Source organism: Phalaenopsis equestris, unplaced genomic scaffold (assembly GCF_001263595.1).
Source record: "Phalaenopsis equestris unplaced genomic scaffold, ASM126359v1 Scaffold000773, whole genome shotgun sequence".
Lineage (NCBI taxonomy): Eukaryota > Viridiplantae > Streptophyta > Magnoliopsida > Asparagales > Orchidaceae > Phalaenopsis > Phalaenopsis equestris.
In genome coordinates, this window is record NW_018165213.1 from 216,888 (window position 1) to 221,878 (window position 4,991).

Below are 4,991 nucleotides of genomic sequence, written 5' to 3' on the forward strand. Positions count from 1 at the left end.
TTTTTTTTTACAGAAAGGGACTCCCTCCTCCCTAATCACCATAGTTGTCAGAGGCGCCTGGAAATGAGATTGCACGATTATAATACTTGCACGAAAACAAAATTAAGTTACTCGAGTTGAAAAATTCAATTTGTCTCTCAGCATCAGATTCAAGAAGGGGCGTTGATAATGAGGGCAAGTTGTCTCCATGAATGGATTTACTACCATAAATTTCTTGCCCAACAGCTTAAGCTTGACCCTCACCTTCTTCCACTTATTTGCACTATTCAAGCCTCTCATCTTCTCAGCCATGACAGCCTCATCAATGACATTAAAATTGCTGGCTTCCATTTTTCTAGGTTGTTGAGTGCATATGGTTGAAAATGAAGGGAAAGAAAATCTAAGGAACTCTTGAAACTTTCTCTACAGATGGAACAAGGTATTTTATGGAAATAAATCATACTAATATTGATAAAATGATAAAAAGTTGAATTCTATAATCCTTAAATTCTCTCGTCTACTCTATCACATTAGTTAAATGCTAACTACAACTGTATTGAGTTCTTTGAAGTGCAAATAATCAATGAAGTTAGCTCAAAGAAGAGTTTTACTCGTCCAAACAAATGAGCAAGGCATTAGGCTAATTCTTAAAATGAGTAGTACAATTTATCTCATTCTTTTCTTCCTTTTATAAATACCTTTTAAAAATATAAGAGAATTGAAGAACTAAATATATATATTATGCATAGATCTATCGAAAAAGAGAACTATAAAAAAAATTGTCTAGTTGAGTCCAAGGGAACTCACCAGGATAGGGAGTAGTATGAACTTAGCCAAACCAAGTTTACCGACAAACTCACCTACAGAATCTTGGAGTAGCTCACACAACTAAATTCAAGGCATCAACTTACTGGGAATGAGGAAGTCCCGCATGCTAATCTAATTATAAAAATTTTATAAAAGTTGAAGGATTACTCATTTCAGTGATGCTATAGACTCATTTGATCAGAACAACCTAGATAACCCGTTGCATATAGGGAAAGCACTCTGCCAATGCTTCAAAAGGAGCTAGTGACTCCCACAACTGGCAATCGATTACACATAAAAGGCAATTACTCCTAACAACCAATTATTTTTCTTAATTTTGGTTCGAGTTGAAGTCCATATTAAGGGTACATTACCTTTTGTACTATTTTTTTATATTTATTATCCATAGAGCTCATTCCATAGCTTTCTCAATAATATTAAGACCCTAGTTTCTTATCTTCAATTAGAGGATTTTGGGAAGAGCCAATGATTTGAGTTTGAGTTCTATTAAGTCATAGATTTTGTAATTTTATGCTTATTTGACGGACTTTCTTCTTTCTATCTATATCTCTCTTATAATTTTGTGCTTCCTTTGGCTTATTAGGACTATAGTATAACCTATGAATAGATCAGGATTCAATAATATATCTAGTGAGCTTCATTTTAGCAAAAAATAATCTATTAATAACCTACCAATCTATATTATTCGAAGCACTCATCAATTTACACTTTCTAATTGAAAAATTTATTAGAATCATACACTCCATCACTAGAGGGTTCCTCTAAGTTTTCAAAATGATTTGTTATACTATGAAGTGTATCTATCTTTTGTTGTCCCATTTACTCCCATTCCTTTGAAAAGTGGCCTCCTAAAGGGCTGATTTTCTTTAGCATTTGAGTTGATCTCATCATCCTTTAAATTATGACTCATGGGTTATGCATTTGCAGAAGTTGGGAAGGGATTTCTAAGGGCTAGCTTTTGTATTTTTGCCACCAAAATAGCTTTTTAGTTTTTGCAGCTCTTGACTTTGATCACTACTCTCATTAAATTAGGCTCTACTCTCTTCCATAAGTTCTTAGTGACTCAAAATACTCTTATGGATCCTAATATCTATTGCTTCTAAAATCCTATTTATACCTTTAGCTTACTTCATTACTTGGGTAGCATTTTGTTTAAGTACAAGCTTCACATGATCTAGACAAAAAATTTGCCCCTTTCTCAAAGATTGACTATTTTTTTTAATTATATTCAATGATCTCTTTATGCAATGAGATGTGTCATGCATGCATTTCTAATTTGTAAAGCCTTTGCTCTAGTTTTTAGGCAAGCATACGACATAAATTTTTTGTAGTATGTTTCCTACATTGAATTGCTTGTTCAAAGTAAAAAAGTTAATTTACATATGAGAGTTTGCACTCAAGGTAGGTTTCTACTTTGTCTTTGGAGAAATCCCTTAGGATTTAATTAATATATAATAAGTTCTCACATAAACTGTAGGCTAGGCTCTTTTGAAGTAACTAATTACAACTTGATACCTAATATCGTAGGCTTCCTATATAAATTCAATAACCTATAATTTTTTTATCATAACAAAAGAAATTAACAACCTCTAATGTCAAAAATTACCCCTTTGTAAATAATAGATCTACTAATTACAAGCACTGTTGGTTGAAGCTCCATACTAACGCTGATGCAATTTTAGGAGGATGATCCAAGGCCTTCACGTGCTATGGTGTGAAAGCTAATTATGCAAAGAATGCTCTTGAGTTCCTGGAATGGTTTTATTGAAGGTAGTAGCCAAGAGGAAGGAGTCATCCAGGGGTCTATGTCATGGCCAATCATAGAGCTGCCTTTGGAGATTTGGATCAAGAATTTTTATTTCAAAGGATCCAAAGCATGAAACTACTTGGAAATGTTAGTAATATCGTTAGATACAATTTGTAGTTCTTGTTATAGAGGTTTAAAGGGGTGTGAAGGAGATAGAATGTTTTAGAATGTTAGGGAAATGTTTGAAGATTAAATTTAGAGTAGATAATGAAATAACAAGATTTTTAAGGGGTTATTAGGAGAGAGGATAGAAAAGTAGGTTAAGAGTCTTTTTAGTTTGGCTGATAGCCTTAAGAAGGGGTTTAAAATTTTCTTAGGGCTTAAATTTGAGAAAATACTATAGATTGATACGTGGAATATGGGGAAAAATATGCTTAAGAAAAATTGGGAGAGAGATCAATAAGGTGCAAGAAAGGTGAATTGAGCAAGAAAGGTGGAATTGAGCCACCCCAATTAGCTTTCCTTGATGGAGTGCCACGCCTCCATACTTTTAAATCAAGCTTGAAGTTTTTAAAGTATAAAAAAAATATATATATAAAGTATTTATTTGTGAAAATAATAAAGTAATAAATTGTTTAAAATTTAAAATATTTGTGGTAAAATTTTGAATTCTAAGCTTAATGTTTTAGGGATACGTACATACTGACCACCCGAAACATTGATGCTTACAAATTGACCACCAAGGTGATTTTTTTGAACTACCAACTCGATTTATTTATGCATGCTACAATAAAACTTTTGAGAATTTCATACAAATTAAAAGTATAAGTTGGGGTTTTACCATGAATTTTGATATTTGATTGAGAATTTGAAAAATGGATGAAAGAGGATGGTTGATTTGTAATTAGCAAGTTTAGGGTGGTCTGTGTGTAATTGCCCTTATATTTTTTTAGTAGTTTTTTATTTTCAAAAATCCATTTATGGCTATTTATTGTTGCTTTCTTAACAATGATATATGAGCCCTTTTATCTTGTCTTGAATAATTGATATTGATGTTGATTCTGTAGTGAGGCCTTGAGAATTAGTTTGACATTTATATTAAAAACATTTTGTTATAACAAAAATTCCATCACTCTATAGTACTTCACGTGTGAGGATCATACTTTGTGGGTACAAGTTAGCATGTTGGAAGTGGAATGAAGTTAATGTGCATTTTCTTAAATTTCAAAACCCGAAGTCTTTGCTATCAATGTTTCAAAGAATAAGGCAATACCTGTCATGTCAAAATGCAAGTTTAAAGTGAGGAGATAGGGAGATTGGATATAAGTTGATCAACAGAGCCATCAGTATATTATGAACATTGGTTTAAATGTTATAGCTTATTTATTTGACTATAGGTTCATTGGATTTGGATTCTTTTCATGTATGATGATATTGTAGCTGTTAAATTCATCCATTTAGTTCATTTTGCATGACAAAATTTTGCTTTGACTCTTGAACTAGCCATAACAAGTGAATTGGATGTTCAAGAGGATATAATTGGATTGCTTGGAAATTCTGTCTTGCCAATCTCATGGGTCAAAAAAAGGTAAAATAGATTTTTTTTTCACTCCAAATGATATAATGCACACTATTTTGAACAATGTCATTTGATCAACAAATATTGAATATGCTACTTCATTTGAAATATTCTACAAAAAAGTTGTTATGCTAATCTACCATTCAATGTGTTATAAAAGCATCCTTGCTAATCCCACCACTAAGTGGAACCATTTCTTAAAAAAATCTAATATCACATTGCCACATAAATGGAACAAAAAAGAAAGGTAAAACATTTGATTGTTTTAGGAATACATATGGACCGATGTTATTTCATATAACTTGATATTGGGTTTTCTTTTCAATTATCTAATATATCTTTCTTATGTATATTTAATTTGGTTTTAATCTTATAGTACATATGATTGTTCTAGCAAACTTTAATCCAAACTTCAATTCTTTCTCCAGTGGTCATTTTTATTTACTTTTCTTTCATTTTTACATGTATTTTTCTTTGGTTATTATGAAATTGCACATACATATGGTTATATTTATTATATGAATATGAATAAATATGCTTTTACCTCAACACCTTTTTGGTTGCTTTGTTTTTTTATAAATAAAATCACTTTGTTTTTACATGTATTTTTCTTTGGTTATTATGAAATTATCATATTTACAGGCATGCCTCTCACAGTTTCTTAATCAAAGGCAACAGACACTTAAAAAAATTTGCAATACAGTAGTTTTATTGGAATATTGCACATACATATGGTTATACTTATTATATGAATAGGAATAAATATGCTTTTACCTCGACACCTTTTTGGTTGCTTTGTTCTTTTATAAATAAAATCACTTTATTTAATAAATTTGTAAACATTAAAACCCCAAGCTA

General features: G+C 31.1%; 1 protein-coding gene across 1 annotated transcript in view; it reads left to right on the forward strand.

Moving 5' to 3' along the window:
- Positions 1–4,991, forward strand: part of LOC110031129 (PI-PLC X domain-containing protein At5g67130-like) — a 23,025-nt gene that overhangs the window by 12,096 nt on the left and 5,938 nt on the right. The window lies entirely within an intron of this gene.